Source organism: Vipera ursinii (assembly GCF_947247035.1).
Source record: "Vipera ursinii genome assembly, chromosome: 1".
Classification (NCBI taxonomy): domain Eukaryota; kingdom Metazoa; phylum Chordata; class Lepidosauria; order Squamata; family Viperidae; genus Vipera; species Vipera ursinii.
In genome coordinates, this window is record NC_139512.1 from 292,046,233 (window position 1) to 292,064,553 (window position 18,321).

Genomic DNA, 18,321 nt, shown 5'->3' on the forward strand with positions numbered 1-18,321 from the left:
TGTTGAACTAATAAGCTACAATAGATTCCCATCCTGAATATAGTGCCATATGCACTTATCTGGGTTTCCTGCCACAAACTATCACAGTTATAACCTTCTGGTAACAAAGAAAACACAGAACAGCAAGTGCACAGATCTTTTCCCAGCTCACATTTTTCTTGATGCTTGAAAAAAATGTGATAAAAAAACACAATTAAATGCAAACAAGTGAAATCAACGAAACACCTGCCTTCACACTGATCTATCTCAGTTGTGGTAGAAGTCATTTTTAAGGATATAATAAACAACATATTTTGAAACTGTATAAAAGAAATGATGCCAGATTATTAAAAAAAGACACAATATTTTATCGACCCTGAAATATTTCAGTTTAAAACCTTCATGTTTTTTTTTTCAATTTTAAACAAAATTTAAGCCAGTTTAGTAATGATCATTTATAATTGAACTGTATGAAAAAAAAATCTAGAAGTTAATTATTCTGTCACAAGTTCTTTATTATTTTCAGTTCCCACTGGGAATCTGAATGCTAGAGGAGGAAATTTGGCATTACAATGAAGAATATTTGCCTTCATAGGGAGCAATTGAAAAGAAAAGCACACGCTTCTTTAATTTCCTTTTAGTCAGTGCTAGTTTTCCTCAGGTAAAAATCAGGTAGTTGATGAGTAAATGATGGCATAGTAAATGTCAAATGAAATTCCGTGCCTTTAATCACCAGAAATTGCTGGATTCCAAACTTGCAATCATTGTAGTAAATGCCATTTTATGTCATTTTTTTTTGGCTTTACAGAATAAATCAGTGCAGTTTTCTTCAAAATTATGGTAATTCCCTTTTTTTTCAACTTCTGCCAAGTTCTTGCATTGCATTCTTCTCTTCTGGTGCTCTATGATAATGTACTTTTCCATAATTTACCTTCATTATAAAGTTTCTTTTTAAGGAAAATCAGCATCCTTGACGAGAAGTTATGTGCAAGTTTACTTTCTCTGGAAATTCCTTCAGGTAAAGTATGGATGGAAACCAGAAAGTTGGTTCCTCTGGATTTTGTACAAAAATCTATAAAATTCAATTCTATGAACATGCTTTTCATCTTTTTATTATTATCCCTAATTTGAACATGCTTGATAATCTGTGTTTATAGCCAGTGCTGTTTGTCTACCAACAGAAACTAAATCTGTTATATACTGGGTTTGTTGCTTGACTGAGGAGACGAAGCAAGTAAATTCAGCAAGAATCATTCTTTATTTGGTTACAGGAACTGAACTGAGAAACAGGGCTGAGGATGCAGCTATTTATACCCTGGCCTCTAGGTGGCGGCTAATAGGTTTAAAGCAACCTATTGCCACCTTAGAAGCAGCCAACGGCGGCACTGGAGACGGGTTGTCTGAGGAGCTGGGAGCCGTTAGTCAGCTTCCCTGCTTAAAGAGCCTTCCAGCAATTAACCCCACGTGATACTCTTTAGTAATACAAAACCTAATACATTACAAAATCCATCATTAGAAAATGCTTCTGTTTAATTTTTGAAATTCTCCCATTCTTTGAAGCCTGTCATACTAACCACATCATTCAATGATAACCTGGAAGGTTTCCTCAAGAGCTCCATGGATGCCATCTTACAGCAATTTGCTTGTACAAGTACAATCTGATATATGCCTCTTAAAGCTAAGCATGCCTCAACTGAAAAGTTTAAAGTTTTAGGTGGCAAAAAAGATTATTAAAATTCTCTTTTGGGAATTTGATCTCTGAACATGCAAGCCCATCATTACATCATTTTTAAATTATAGATTGACAGAGACTACACAATTCGTTTTGAAGGCCCAGAGTACAGCTTCATTTTCTCTGTGAATAGTCCAACCGTTTCCTAGATTTGTTAAATCTGAGACTTAATCCTCCATATTCCTATGATTAATATGGGGGGGGGAAACAAAAATGGAAGTATTTTTCCAACAAACTGGAATAAAACATGAATGAAAAATAAGCAAGAGGTTAGAATATTTAAATTATGGTATTAAGGTATTTGGCCATTGAGGAGGTCTAAGCAAGTGAGCAGGAAGAACAAAATGAATTGGAAGTGGAGTTCAGATCAGGTAAAAGACGGGCAACTTGCTTTGGTATATTTGCTGAGTCTAGATTAGGATATTTCTAAGCTCTATCAGATACTTCCTTTTCCACCTCAAGGCATGAGACACACATAGATCTTAAGAGCTGTTAATAGTTCAAAAGTCTTTTCTTGGGACTTCCCTTCACTGCAAGTATTTGAGCACAAGCTGGATGTCAAGGTATGGTACAGTATTGTGCTGGAGGTTAGAGTTGATGATTTATAAGATCACTTACAATCCCTACAGTCCAAGAAGGCAGAAGAAATCTTATATAGGGTTGACTTTTATGTTCACCCCTATTTTAACTTTACCCTACATCACACCAACGACTTTGCAGATCCAAAGTGTGAAAGAGATTTTTTTTCCTCTATTACTTTGTTTAAAATATTTAAATTATAGTAACATTAAGGCATCAGATAATAATGTGTGAAATGTGACTTTAACTTTTGAAATTGTTTTCTTGCAAAGGTAATGGTGAGCAGCTGTTCATTCAGTCCCTAGCAATGAGCACATTCCCCTCAGCTGGTTCCTTCTTTCTCAGCAATTAGAATATCTGCAAAGGGATATCTCGGTAGCCAGTATATCCATTTGTGATTATTTTATAGTAATTTTATGAAATTACTATATTTAACTACTATATTTAATTTTTTTTAAAAAAATACATGAAGTAGTATAGAAAACTAGTAAGTACAGAAAAGAAAAACCTTGAAACAGAACGCTCTGTAGGCATTCTGATGGTTTCCAGGAGGAGGAGTTAGGGTTTTTTTTCAGATTTTTTTTCTATAGCACACAGTAGTAGTTAGGTAAGTTAACCACTTCTGGATGCCTGAAAGAGCAGGTTGCTAGAATGCTGGATCTGTGAAGTCATTAATAGACTTAAGTCATGTTAAGTTATTCTCTTAACAAGTCAGCTTCTGCTGTGATATTAACCCCCTGATTGCCATGGAGGATTTCCAGATTAAGGGCTTGTTGGAAGTTGTTCACCTTGGGTGCAATGTCATTTAGTCACTGCAACATAAAGATCAACGTTTCTATGATCTGATGAAAAAGTTGAGTGGTGTAGTTGTGAGGTGGAGGGGGATGCAGGGGGCTTGTTTCAGAAGGTTATTTTCCTGCTGGGAGTGGGGTGATTGGTGTTGAGTATTAAGGGCTATGAAGGTGGCCCATCTTGGTTCTATGTTGCCATACTCTTTGGAGGTGAAAGTGATTGTGAAGAGATGGCTCTGTTACTCACATTTTTTGTTGTCTCTGCAATGGGGAGATAGGAGTCAATCCTCATCTGTTTCTCTGCTTTGTTAGATTTGTGGATTGCCAGTATCACATCTGGTTTAGGTTCTTTTCTTGCCTCTGGATGGCATGTGTAGGGCATAGGGTTAGGTCAGAAGGGATAAAACCCATCATGAGCTTATTTCTGGAACTGCCAGTGTGTCACCATCTTATCTCCTCCAATTTCTATGTGAGAAATGAGAAATTTGCAATCAGTCTTTTTCTAACAAAATCTCCAACTGATAGGGGTTCTTTTTCAGTATCCCTGCTGAGATTGAGCAAAAAACCAAGATGATTAAAAGTTGGAGGAAATTAAGTTTTTTACTATTAACTTGGAGACATATCTCACTTGATAGGAAGTGGGATTCACTTGCTGTGTCGCCCACTGAGTTCAGAGGTTTGGGTGAGGAAATTAATTGGGGAAATCCACAATAATTGTTTCCCTTCTTCAGGAAAAGGAGGGTAAGAGCCACAGGAGGCTATTCTTAAAGATCTAAAACAGAAAGTAAAGTAGAACAATCCATACTTTGGTAATGCTACCCTAAAGTCACAAAAAGCAAGCAAGATTTGGAATTCTCCCAGAATTCATGATCAGATTGAATGAGAAGCAAAGAAGAGTTTGAGAAGAGAGAGAGGTGAGCAGAAGGAGGCACACGAAATCTGCTGTAATGATATCCTAGGATGGTAGGATGAAGTTCTGGAGAAATAAATCAAATAATTGATTATTTTTCATACAAGGTGTTAGATTGTATTTATGATTGTTAGACCAAAAGAGACTCACAGTCCCAGATCACCCTTTTATTAAAATAGAAGCCAACACTTCTCTTGGGGTGTCACAGAATCTCACCCATGTATTCTCTGGGGAGGTATATCAGTGAAACAGAACTGTTGTGTGCAAATAGCAGCAGTTCTGTTTTTCAAAAGAGATTGCATCAGGGGAATTTGTATTTTAAAAGCAAGCATGAGGCATATTTACATGTCAAAGAGAGAAACCAGTGTGATTTGCAATTTAAAAAAAATGTTTTGTGCAATTTACATTAACTGTTACATAAATTAGGGGAAATGAATGTTAATGTTATTGGGTTTGATTCTAGAAAAAGCTTCTCAGGATTGGAAGGGTGGGCTGCAATGCTGGTAATAAAGCAATATTTTTTAAACAAATTCACACCTTCATACACCTAGCTGGATCTGTCTGCAACCTTAAAGCAAAGCTTGTGGGCTTCTTGCTAGGCAGACAAAACATACAGTATATAAAGACATAAATCAGGAAATTGGAAAGTTGATTTGATTATTAAAAGAAGCATTAGAGGACAAATTGTCTTGCAAAATATATATATATCTTCAGATATTCCTTTTGTTATAGAACAATCTTTGCTCATCTTTATAGAACACTATCAGAACCCCTTTTTTCCAAGAAGGGAATTGAGAATATTGTATGTGTAGCTCAGGTTTGAAATGAGGGGTCCTTGGTGCTCTCTGAACTTGCTTGTTTTCTTGCAGATGTTTCATTACCCAAACTAGGTAATATCATCAGTGCTAGTGACACTGATGATGTTACCTAGTTTGAGTAATAAAACATCTGCAAGAAAACAAGCAAGCTCAGAGAGCACCAAGGACCTCTCAAGAAGGGAATTGATTTTCAGAACAATTTCAGTCCAAAGATCATGTTGATAGTATCCCTTTTTTCAAATTATTCTCATTTTAGACACACTCTCACATATACCTTTAAAGCAAATATGAGCAAATTTGTTGATCCTAGTCTGGAGAATAAATCATGGGAACTTGTAGCCGACTTGAATGGCATGATATAAAATTGTATAACTCTGGTCCTGTAATGGGAGTCAACAATTAAATATATCTGATTGAAATAGATGAGATTAAAACAATGGACAAAGAGGACTTCCAGTTTGCCAAGTCAGCTGACATAGATGTCTGGAGGACAGCTCTCATCTTCCACGTCCAGTTTCGCATCACTGGGGGGTCCTACCAAACTTATCAGTTCCTTTCTTCAGCTGGCGATGAAATAAGAGCTTTTGGAAAAGAACTAGAAAGCATCTCGAAGAAACAAACTCAAGCTGTGACTACAACTAATATTTTATTGGGACAGAACTTAACAGAAGAAATTGAACAATCAAATACATTGGCAGAAGAATTAAATATTCAACAAATACAGACTTTTGAAGATAATGGAAAAAGGTGGAAAAAAATCTATTCAGACCAAGACAATTATATCAAGAGGTGAAAATAATGAGAAGATTTGGTGCTGTTAACAGACTCCTCAATCCTTCAAAAGTGGAGACTGAAGGACCACTTCAATATGATATAACAACAGAAGAGTGGACCTTAAAAGTTTCAAACTTGGCAGAAATGGCAAAAATTTCAGCATACCTGAAAGAACAATCGCAACAGAGATATATTTCGGAATGGAGAAGATGGATTGAATATATTCAGAATAAATATGGGACTAAAAAATTTCACCTAGCATATGAATGAATATTAGAATTATAAGATGTACTATTATTTACCTATGTATAAGGGGAGTTAAAGTGCAATAGGATTTAAAGTGTATTCACAGTTGGTTAGAATATTTTAGTTTAAGCTTGTTAGAGACAATACCCTCTTTTCAGCTCTGAGAAGTCAGGGGGGGAGGAGGGGAGGGTGGGGATGTGGGGGGAGTGGGAGGGATGGAGTATACTTAAAATGTACTGTAAAACTTTTCAATAAAAAATGATATAACAACACAAGAATGCTTTGATGATCCTGAGGCAAAGAAGCGAAAAATGACATGGCAAAGGAAGAAAGCAAGAATAAGATTGAAGAAATATGGTCATTCTTAAGAGGCCTGAAATAGATAATACTAAAATAGCCAGGATTGTACTTGGATTATGAGAGATTGTTTTGATGAGTAGATAAATGATGAGCCTTGGTGGAGCAGTGGGCTAATGCCTCCTTAAGTAACACCAGCTGCCTGAAATTAGTGCAGGTTCGCATCCCACCAGGCTCAAGGTTGACTCAGCCTTCCATCCTTCCGAGGTAGGTAAAATGAGGACCCAGATTGTTGGGAGCAATTAAGCTGACTTTGTAATAATGCCGCTTGGGTGTGTGTGTGTGAAAGCCCTAATAAGCAGGCATATACATAGAATGAAGGCTACTACTAAGCTTGTAAGCCGCCCTGAGTCTTCGGAGAAGGGCGGGATATAAATGGAATTAAAAAAATAAAAAATAAAAATAAAAATACTAATTAAAATAAAATAAAAATAAGACACAGATCCATGAATACTAACATTGAAATATTGAGTTCCTTAAATGATATGGATTAGGATGTATATATGTTAAAAATGATAGAATGTAACTAATATACTTGGATGTAGTGACATGAGAGGATGTATTAAATGTTGAAACAAAAGAAATTTTGGTTAATTTATAATATGTGGAAACTATAAATGAGAAACAAGAATATTATATTGTCTTCCTCCTCTTTCTCCTCCTTGCAATTGGTATTCTAATGACTACTCTTCTAATATTGTACTACTAATATTGATATGGAAATGAGATAAATAAGAAGTGTATTACATTACTAGGTATTGGAGAAAATTGTGTAAAGAGAAAGGAGGTTATTTAGCAATATGAAAATGAGAAATTTTAAACGTTTAATTTTAATATCAATGTAAAATTAAAGCTAGAAAAATATATAAGGTGTTTGATGTTTTAAAGATGGAATGTTAAAATATAAAATATACTAAAGTATTGATAAATATAAAATCTATTAAATGACTGATGGATAGCTATGAGAAGTATGTTAATTTAGATAAGAGATAGTATGTATTAAAGGAAAAAAGAGAGAGGAAGTATTGGTTACAACAATTTGGAGATTTGTAATAATATGTATTTGACTGAAATGGAACTATTGTAACCCAGACACCATGTTGCTTTTTAAAGATACTATTGTAATATTGGAAAACTAATAATAAAAAAAAACAATGGACAAAGCTTAACAAAATAATAGATTAATAATAATCCAGAAAAAAGGAGCTCCCAGATAATCTGCTGGCTTTGATTAGGATAAAGTAGTAAATGTTAAATTTGACTAAACAACAGGTAATTATTGATTGCACCTAATTCGATGGCAGACAAGCTGACACCATGCCAAGCATTATTTTCTTTTTTCTAAAACATTTGGAATTCACGTATTTTTGTTCATGAATATTGAATAACCATCTTTTAGTTAAAGTGCATAAACAGGTTTCATAAATATATGAAAAATATTTTTTTTCATATATAAATCTTTTGGACAACTGTCTATTGTTTTATCACTATGACCACTATGGCACTTCAATCTATATGACTCTAAGCAGCTTTAAAAATGTCTGACAGTACAATTAGCACATCAATACATAGCAAGTACAGCATAACAATAATTATGACTTCATCATATTCATACCACCATTTATAACCCACAGGATGAGCATTTTAGCAGCTTACACAGTCCTACCAATCTTTAAAGTGTCTCTAAAACAGCTTTCTGGATACTATCAAGGAAAGGGCAAAACTTACATCCATGGATAAACTGCAGCAGAAGACAGGGGCCTTTAAAAAAATGTCCTTAGATTCATCTGCCACATTTCCTGTAATGCAGGACCTTTCAATGTGGACTTTGTGATTCTACCTATTGAGTAAGCAGATTGTATCTGGAGCTGACAGTCTTGAATCTAATTAATCTCAGTCATTTAGTGATTTATACTTTATAAGGATAACCTTGAATTGTACCCTGAAATAAACTGGTAGCTAATTCAGCTCTTATAATAACAGCATAAGATGAAAAAAGTTGACTCATTAACAAACAGGTAGCTATGTTCTGCACCAGTTGACCCTTACAGGTGATCTTCAAGAGCAATCACAAGTTGAGCAAGTTGCAGTCCTCCAGTTAAGAGGTAACATGGGAATGAGTGATCATTTTAAACTGTTTCTGTTCCAAAAAAGGTTTGCAACTGACCCATCAGCCAAGGCCAGTTGACTGATTTCACTGGTTTCACCTGCTGTTCTAGCAGGAACTATGAGTAATATCTTTGGATTGCAAGTCTGTTCTTTCAAGGGGACTGTATCTAGAACCAAAGTTGGAACCATCCTAAAATCAGCAGCTTTAAAATCAATAGCTGCTCCATATTACTTCCATTAACCCTAAGTCTATATTTTCCCCTAAGGCCCCAACAGATTCCAGATACTACATTAAGACTTCTACCAGATACTCCATCCAGCCACAACTGGAGACATCATGTTCTTTGATGATATCATACCCCCTGCAAGAAATTCCAAGCTGCCTCTGATTCTACCCTTAATGAAGAAAGCAACTTTTTAAGGCAGGAGAAATTATAGATGTCATATAATCCAATTGGGAAATAGATATTCTTGATTCTGGGGTCATCTGGAGCCTCAGGGACAAAGCTGGACCTACAAAAACCTCAAGCTATGTATTTCCTCAACACTACAATTTATACTTGTAGGGAAAAAGAAAGGTAAGTAATGGAGAATACTTGCAGAAAAATGGAATGTTGATGAAATGGATACACTTAGGAAGAAAGTGCATGGATATGATAATAGGGAGGTATACAAGTTTTAATAATAATAATAATAATAATAATAATAATAATAATAATAATAATAATAATAATAATAATAATAATAATATAGGAGCATCCACAATGCCCCTGAAAGCATAGTTCAAGTAATTTCTGTTTTGTTGAGCCTTATTATGTCTTTGGAAATCTCAGAAGGGATGCCTTCCTTTCATCAATGAAATGGTCCTCTGAAGACACCCCTTGAAGCACAGCAGCATCCCATTTCTAAAGTTAGGGATGAAACATTGTCAGAATTGCGATAAAATGTCTTACAGTCATTCACAAGGGTTTCTGCAGATCTTCCGATACTACTGGTATCAAATCCAGGCAGCTGATCAAGACAGGCCACTCAGGTTCCACCTCACTGCTGCACTGAAATATTGAATCTTGTGTGTCAGGCTGAATCAGGGTGCAGTCGGCCCAGACTTACAACTTAGGCTTTAATACCTAAGTCTTCAGAATTCTGTAATGAATGACAGATTTCTCGTGTTGTTGACACTGGGATTTTTTCATACATTACAGAGACTTATGCAGGTTCCCATGGAGGAAGCCCATACATTTCAGTATGCAATATTGCTGCTTTTTTGCTTCATATGCAGTATGGAACTGGGAAGCCAGAACTAGAATTCCTGATTCATTTTTTTTTACACTCAGTGAGAAAAAGACGGGTGCATTCAGAATACATAATTTCATAAGTGGAAGCATTGCATATAATAACTTTGAAACTATTATAAATGTTAGAATTGAAGATTATGTTGGCTATTGGGTATTGGAATTCAGGATTTTGATGCAACCACAGCTTTACATCCATTTTCAATAAGAACATGAAAACCAATATTCTGTTTTTATCCATAGAAGCCCTGGAGAAGGGAATTAAGTTAACATGCCTTCTCTATTTTCTGCTCCATAGTAACTAGCATTATTCAGAGTTAAATAGTCTCAACAGAAATCTTTGGGGGCATCTGTTTATTTCCCCCATTATGAATGCTGTTGGTTTCTTCTTTTCCTACCCTCTGTTTTTTGTCTTCCTGAGACAGCTTTCATTTACTCAATCAGTCCAGTTTACTGAACCCTGGGTGAACTGTGCAGAAGCTGCCCGGAAATCATTCTCAAACAAAGGGATTTTGTAGCAGGAATGATTTTTCCAAGAAAACAAAGTTATGCCCTGCCATCTGACCAATTTCTCTTCAAGCAGTTTGAAAACATTTCTCCCCCCCCCCTTCTTCCTAGATGAATGGGATAGAAAGTTCCAAGGCTGCTGTAGCTGACCTTCCTCTAACACTACTGAATTTGCAGAATATACTCATTGATTTATGACAGGTTTGGGAAAGGATGAAATTGTGTCTTCTATTGTTAAACAGTGTAAGAAAGCATTTTATTTATACACTCTTAAACAAGGGGAAAAAACACTGTTTGTTTCATTGTTTTGTTCTTTACCACTGGATATTTAGGATGAATCCCCAGAAAAGCCGACTGTGAGCCTCATTTGGATCTAAACGGTACATTAATTTTATGGAGTTTGGAATTTTTATGTAATGATTTTGCCCAGTTGCAGTATCCATGATTCATGCATGAAGTCTCCTGTTTTCCATCTCCAAGAGTTTTATGATTGGTTGCTTATCCTTCTTAGCAACTGTCATATTTTCTGTGGAGAAAAAAAAAACCTCTAAGACTCTGTGGTAAATTGTCCTGTGTTCTATTGAATTAGGACAGGGGTCTTCAAAGTTGGGCCTTTTATGATTTGTGGACTTCAATTGCCAGAATTCCTCAGCCAGCATTCCTGGCTGAGGAATTCTGAGAGCTGAAGTCCACAAGTCATAAAAGGGCCAACTTTGAAGACCCCTGAATTAGGAACCATTTTAAACTGGGGGAAAAAACCAACCCGTGACTGATGTTATTAACATAGCAGCAAACAAACAGTTGCAACCTGTTTAGTGCAGGCCAGAAGTTGCAAATACAGAAGACGACTGTAACTATCTCTTAAAGATACAGTAACATACTTCTCAAGGATAACATTTAAATTCTGTTCTCAGGAGATAAAAGTTGTCAGGATGTTGCAGTTAAAATTGCAGAGACAGTCTATTGTTGTTGTTTTTTTAAAAAAAGATTTTTATCCTGCTTTTTTTTAGTACAAAACTCAGGGTGATGAACATACCAATACCCCTTCCTCCTCCTGTTTTCCCCAGGACAACAACCCTGTGAGGTGGGTTAAACTGTGAGAGAGTAACTGCTCAGAATCACCCAGCCTGCTTTTTATGCCTAAAGTAGGACTAGAATTCACAGACTCCTAGGCCAACACTTTAACCACTACATCAAACTGAGTCTCTATTTGTCAAAATACAAAGATAGATGAGCCATTACTTTTCTCAGCAAAGTGACTATACTAACTAAGAGACTGCACAAAGCAAAACTGTGCTATCTAATCCAATGGGATATGGGAAAGGGAAAGGGAAGGAAGGACTACAAACTACACAAGAATCACTTGGACTCTATAGCATATAGATGAAAATTATGTTTCCACATCAAGAACTAATGCGTTCAACTTGTTTGCAGCAATGCATGGTAGAAAGGATAGAAACAGATGAGTTAAACAGAAGTGCAAAGAGAAATTGAGTGGCCTTTATGAAATGCAGCAAAGTGACCTCATATGTTTAGAATTGACCGCTGCATATCTAATTGTGTAGCAACTTTAACATTCCTGTTTTGCTGCAGTAGCTAAGCCTGATTAACTTCAGTTGAACCTAGATCAAAGCAAAGTTTCAAATGGGCAGTTTTAAAGTGCAAAGAGCTAAAAATTCTGGAGAACACATTTCAGCTGTAGACCCCAGGGACCAGAGGATAGCGAATGCTGAAAACTAAAATCTGACCCGTGCTTACAGTCGGTCAGCCTTCTGAATGCTTGGAAGAGTTTTCTTTAAAAAAAATAATAATCTATATTTAGTCTTGTGCACTGCATAATTGCTGACTTATTTGGATGGGGTGAAAATTTGAAATCGGCCATTATTCATTGCAGAAAGTATGTTTTTTAGAGGTACCAAAGAAAAAGATGAGGTTCCAGGTAAATTTAAAAAGCTATGCATTTGGCAGGATTATGAAAAATTTCTTTCTGAAAAATTCAGAAAGAAAGCCTAACTTTCTATCCATTCCTTTTTTTTAAAGCAAAATTATTTTAAAAAGCAACAAAGCTTGAAAATTAGTTGGATGTGAAGACTAACTTATCTTTTTCATAACATGTCATAAATTTGAATAACTGGGTCCATGGCAACAACTAAGTTTTCTTCTGCACAGTCACCCTGACCTTATAACTTATTATTAGCTATACAGTGTGTCCCCAGAGGCTAAACAAAAAGCGTAATTGACCAGCTCCTTTGTTAATTATTGTTGTCAAAGAAGAACCAAGAAAATGCCAAATCAGGGATAGCACAGATCTATTTCACATTAGAATCCAGAACAGGTGAATTCACTTTGAAATACTAATTCTTTTGTCATTTCTGTGTCTGGCTTTTCCATTAGTTCCCTAGGAAGAGGTCCTGTCATAGTACCTCCATACAGAAAACTACTACTCCCAGGATTTGGATGGGCCTGTTCTTGCTCAATTTCCATAAAATCTTTTTTAAAAACTGACTCTTTCCCCTGATACGTGATCTAGGATGTTAAGTGTGATTCATATGATTTATCCACTGGAAGTTTTTAATTTATTTAGACTTCACTGCCTTTGTACTGCATTCATGGCTGTTATAGTTTATTTATTTCTGTTGGTGCTTTAAATTGTTATTCTATCTAGTTATATACTGACTCTAGATAGGTGGACATATAAGTCTTTTTTTAAAAAAAACAAAGAAATATTAATCAAAGAGAAAATTCCTTCAGATTATGATTCCACAATGAAATGCAGAGCTGTGAATGACTTGTTCAGCCTTCTGTCTGAAGCAAGGCAAAGGGCATCGTCTCATCTCCAGTAATGAAGTCTAACTGCTTTTTATTTATGGGACACAGCTAAGGTGTTCATCCTAGGGAACAAAACACCTGGAGCTGCCCATCTGTATTTTATCTTTTAGATATGGAGTTTACAGCTATAGTTTAAATTTCTGCTTGTGCAGGAAGAAATTTGTAAGAAGAGCACAGATTTAGTACAACATCTGAAAGAAAAACCATTGTTTTTCAGAAGGTGCCGTGCATCTCGATGGCCCAAAAGACCATCCAATATAAATTCATTGATTGAAGTTATACAATAAAATATATTGCATCTGCCAATTGCTCCTCTGATTACAATTCATTCTTCCTCTTATTTTTTAAGCTTCATAAATTAGGGTAGTAATAACAATGGCAAATGACTTTTCACTTATTTGTGCCATGGATATTTTCATGTTTGAACTAATTGCCGTCTAATTTAGGGATGCTAATGAGTACAAATTATTAATGACTTAATTTAATGTCCTGTTACAGATGCTGATGTCAGGGAGGAATGGCTCAGAAAATACTGAAGTAATGGTGCAACCTATTAAAGAAACTCCAAATTCCACTCTTCGGTGGGTTTCATTTGGGTGAAGCTCTTGATGGATTGCACCGAATTATTTCATAACATTAATACAGAGCTCACATTCAGATAAAGAGTGATTCTAAGGCAAATCAGAATTGAGGATTTCCTGTAAGTTATTCCCATTGCAAGAAAAAATAATAATAACACAAGGAGATAAGAAATGCTGCCTGTCTTGCACACCAATTTCCCATGTCTTTTCTCCCCAGGCCACTCTGATGTGCAAGGACAATTTCAGCTCAATAAATGCAGTGCAGAAGCAAATGTGTTTCCTGATTGCCAGGGGTTTTGCCAAGTGCAACACGATCTGGTATTATTAGAACTGCATAAAAGCAATGAATGCAGGGATTTTTTTTCTCATAGAACGCTCAGAACGGAGTTCCGGCACCTTTTTTGGATGGAACCTTGTAGGGTAGGCAAGGTGGGTTGTATGACATATGTGAGTTCCAGCACCTTTTTCTTTTACAAAAAAAGCACTGAATGAATGCCTTTGTGTTACAGGGATGTTTAGAAACCCTTGCTGTGTCCTAACCAAGCAGAAAAATGATGAGGGGAACAACATTGGAAGACAAATGGATTGAGGCTCCTAAGTAGAAACCATCTAAAGTAGACAGCATCAGTTTGCATTTCTTGTTGACAGATACATTAGTTAACAGAAGTAGGTATGAGGTTATAATATAATCTGATAAACTAAGACAATATGCACAGGAAACATGTTATGATTATGATTACTTATGCTGGGCTCAGTGACATGCTTCCAATTATCAGTTATCAGGGAATAACAATAGCAGGAAACTATGACTCCAATTTTTGCTTGTGAACTCCATAGAGATATTTTATTTTTTTATCATATTTAAGAACTGCTCATCTCATGGAGGGACCTGTGTGGTGTACAATAAAATATTACAAGCATGTTAAAAAGTATGTAAGATTTAAAAGAGGCAAGGGATGTTAAAAAATTGATTAAGGGTGGGAAGGGAGAGCTTTCAGGGTGCTAACCAGTCCTATGGCTGTGTGCTCATATACATGCCCCAAGCAAGGGCTCAGAGCCATGTTTTTTATGCCTTTATGGAAGGCCAAGAGAGGGGGGGTCACCTCACTCCCTAGGAGGTGGGAGCCAGGGAGAATGTTCCATAAGACAGGAGCAAAGCCAGAGAAGTTTCTCTTCCTTGATTGTGTCAGTCAGAATTCTTTGGCTTATGGAGTCTGCAACATACCTTTGCTGTTTCACCGGATGGGGTGGGCTGATGTAATGGGATGAAGATGGTTCCACAGATAACCTGGTCCTGTGCCATGTAGCACTTAAATTTCATAGTCAACACCTTGAATTGGACCCAGAAGCAGACTGGAACTCAGTGCAGCTTGTGCAGCAGAAGAGTTATATATGCCATTCTTTGGATGGCCAAGATTGCACGTGTGGCCACATTTTGTGCCAGCTTAAGCTACCCTACTCTTCAAGGGTAGGCCCATGTAGAGCACATTACAGTAGTCCAAACAAGAGATGACAAGTGCATGAGTGATCAAGCAGAGAACCTCCTTAATTGGGAAAGAACATAACCGGTGCACAACATGTAAATGAGCAAAGGTCCTCCTAGCTACTATTGCCACCTGCTCTTTGAGAAGGAATTGCAAGTCTAGGAAGACCTCAGGATTACCTACCAAGTCTGTCTGTGGTAGTGCAACTCCACCCAAGACCAAAAATAATAAACTCTCAGATGCAGAGGGGTCTCCTGTCCACAACCATTCCTTTTTACCAGGGTTCAATTGAAGTCAGTTGTCCCCCATCCAGGTCCCCAAAGCTACCAGAAATGGTGAAAGAATTAAAGATATCTTATTGTCTACTGTGCAAAATAAAATGGTGAACTAGATCGGCCTTGGCCTAACCCAGCAAGGCTGTTATATTCCTACTGTACTGTAAAAATCCATATCATTATATAGCAGCAACCCCTTCATGGATAACTGCCTTCTCATGGTGAAGGGGCTTGCATAATTCAATGAAGCTATGAGCTATGCCATGCAGGGCCACCCAAGATGGACAGGTTATAGCAGAGAGTTCTGACAAAATGTGATCCACTGGAGAAGGAAATGGCAACCCACTCCAGTATCTTTCAATGAAAACCCTATGGACACTACCAAAAGGCAAAAAGATATGATGCTGGAAGATGAGCCCCTCAGGTCGGAAGGCATCCAATATGCTACTGGGGAAGAGCAAAGGGCTAATACTAGTAGCACCAGAAAGAATGAAGCAACTGGGCCAAAGCTGAAAGGACGCTCAGCTGTGGATGTATCTGGTGGTGAAAGGAAAGTCTGATGCTGTAAAGATTTTTTCTCCATAGGAACCTGGAATGTAAGATCCATGAATCAAGGCAAGCTGGACGTGGTCAAACAAGAGATGACAAGACTGAACATCGACATCTTAGGTATCAGCGAACTAAAATGGACAGGAATGGATGAATTTAATTCAGATGACCATCAGGTATACTACTGCGGGCAAGAATCCCTCAGAAGAAATGGAGTAGCCTTCATAGTCAATAAAAGAGTAGGAAAAGCAATACTGGGATATAATCCCCAAAATGACAGAATGATCTCAGTTTGAATCCAAGGCAAACCATTCAATATCACAGTAGTCCAAGTCTATGCCCCAACCACTGCTGCTGAAGAGGATGAAATTGACCATTCTATGAAGCCCTAAAGCACCTTATAGAACTAACACCGAAAAATGATGTCCTTATCATCATGGGGGATTGGAATGCTAAAGTAGGAAACCAAAAGGTAACCGGAATAACAGGCAAGTTTGGCCTGTTTGGCCAGCAGGGCACAGTCTGACAGAATTTTGTCAAGAGAATATGATGGTTATCACAAACACTCTTTTTCAACAACCCAAGAGATGGCTTCACACATGGACATCACCAGACAGTCAACACAGAAATCAGATTGATTATGTGCTCTGGAGCCAAACATGGAGAAGCTCTATACAGTCAGTAAAAACAAGACCAGGAGCTGACTGTGGCTCAGACCAGGAGCTTCTCGTTGCAAAGCTTAAACTGAAGAAAGTAGGGAAAAGCACTAGGCCACTCATATATGAACTAAATCATATTCCTGATAAATATACAGTAGAGGTGACAAATAGATTTAAGGAATTAGATCTAATAGACAGAGTGCCTGAAAAACTATGGATGGAGGTTCGCAACATTGTACAAGAGGTGGCAACTAAAGCCATCCCAAAGAAAAAGAAATGCAAGAAAGCAAAATGGCTGTCTGAGGAAGCTTTGCAAATAGCTGAGGACAGGAGCGAAGCGTAAGGCAAGGGAGAAAAAGAAAGATACACCCAATTGAATGCAGAATTCCAGAGAATAGCTAGAAGAGATAAGAATGCCTTCTCAAATGAACAGTGCAAAGAAATAAAAGAAAACAATAGAATAGGGAGGGCCAGAGATCACTTCAAGAAAATTGGAGAGATGAAGGGAACGTTTCATGCAAAAATGGGCATGATAAAGGACCAAAATGGCAGGGAGCTAACAGAGGCAGAAAAGATTAAGAAGAGGTGGCAAAATTACACAGAAGAACTATACACAAATGAACGTAACGTCCCTCATAACCACGATGAGGTGGTCACTGACCTTGAGCCAGACATCCTAGAATGTGAAGTGAAGTGGGCCTTAGGAAAGCTGAGCAACAACAAAGCTAATGGAGGTGACAATATTCCAGCTGAGCTATTCAAAATCTTAAAAGACACAGTAAAAGTGCTACACTCAATTTGCAGCAAATTTGAAAAACTCAACAGTGGCCACAGGATTGGAAAAGATCAGTTTACATTTCAATTCCAAAGAAAGGCAATGCCAAAGAATGTTCAAACTATTGCACCATTGCACTCATTTCACATGCTAGTAAAGTTATGCTTAAAATCCTACAAGCTAGACTCCAGCAGTATGTGGATCGATAACTACCAGAAGTACAGGCAGGATTTTGAAGAGGCAGAGGAACTAGAGATCAAATTGCCAACAGACGCTGGATCATGGAGAAAGTTAGGGAGTTCCAGAAAAAACATCTACTTCTGCTTCATTGACTATGCTAAAGCCTTTGATTGTGTGGATCACAACAAACTGTGGCAAGTTCTTAAAGAGATGGGTGTACTAGACCATCTTATTTGTCTCTTGAGAAACCTATATGCGGGTCAAGAAGCAACAGTGAGAACTGGACACGGAACCACTTATTGGTTCAAAATTGGGAAAGGAGTCCGGCAAGGCTGTATACTGTCACCCTGCCTGGTTAACTTACATGCAGAGCACATCATGAGAAAGGCAGGGCTAGATGAATCAAAAGTTGGAATTAAAATTGCCGGAATAAATTGTTCTGAACCAGCCCTTCTGGCCTTGTAGTAAGGCAAACCCCTTATCAGAAAGAAGAGACTGGAGAGCGTCCAAGGCTAAAAGGCATCTGCCAAGATTTAATTACGCAGTTAACAAAAACACTAGAGCTTGTCTTCTCAAGCGGAAAAGTTGCTTTCAGCAACCAGCCCCTCCCCAAACACTCCTTTTATAGAGAGCTCAGGGCGTGGTCTCCCTGTGCCTCCTCCCGAGGAGTCCCATAGCCTTTCTTTGTTTGTTCCTGCTCGACTGCCTCCTGCGTCGGGCGTCCTTGAACAGGGCCAGCTGTGGGTCATCATCCTCCGCACTCTCGGGCTCACGCAGCTGAGAAGAGGTCCCCGGCTGAGGACTCTGCAAAGCCTCCAAACCATCATCAGCCGGTTCGTCTCCCTCCTCCCCCTCATCTGAGTCCTCCGATACGTCGGAGCCGGCTGTCGGACCC

At 37.6% G+C, this 18,321-nt stretch overlaps 1 long non-coding RNA gene across 8 annotated transcripts in view; it reads left to right on the forward strand.

The window, feature by feature from the left end:
- The window catches only part of LOC310646756, a 57,087-nt gene that overhangs the window by 29,366 nt on the left and 9,400 nt on the right, over positions 1–18,321 (forward strand). For 4 of the 8 annotated variants that reach the window (XR_014493752.1, XR_014493755.1, XR_014493756.1 and 1 more), the window contains 6 exons: positions 8,562–8,873; positions 10,427–10,474; positions 11,105–11,178; positions 13,422–13,623; positions 13,722–13,933; positions 14,014–14,408. This is a non-coding gene — a long non-coding RNA (uncharacterized lncRNA). Of the gene's footprint in view, positions 1–8,561; positions 8,874–10,205; positions 10,338–10,426; positions 10,475–11,104; positions 11,179–13,421; positions 13,624–13,721; positions 13,934–14,013; positions 14,409–18,321 lie in introns of those variants that run through there. The other 4 variants (XR_014493750.1, XR_014493751.1, XR_014493753.1 and 1 more) reach the window with 3 other exon arrangements.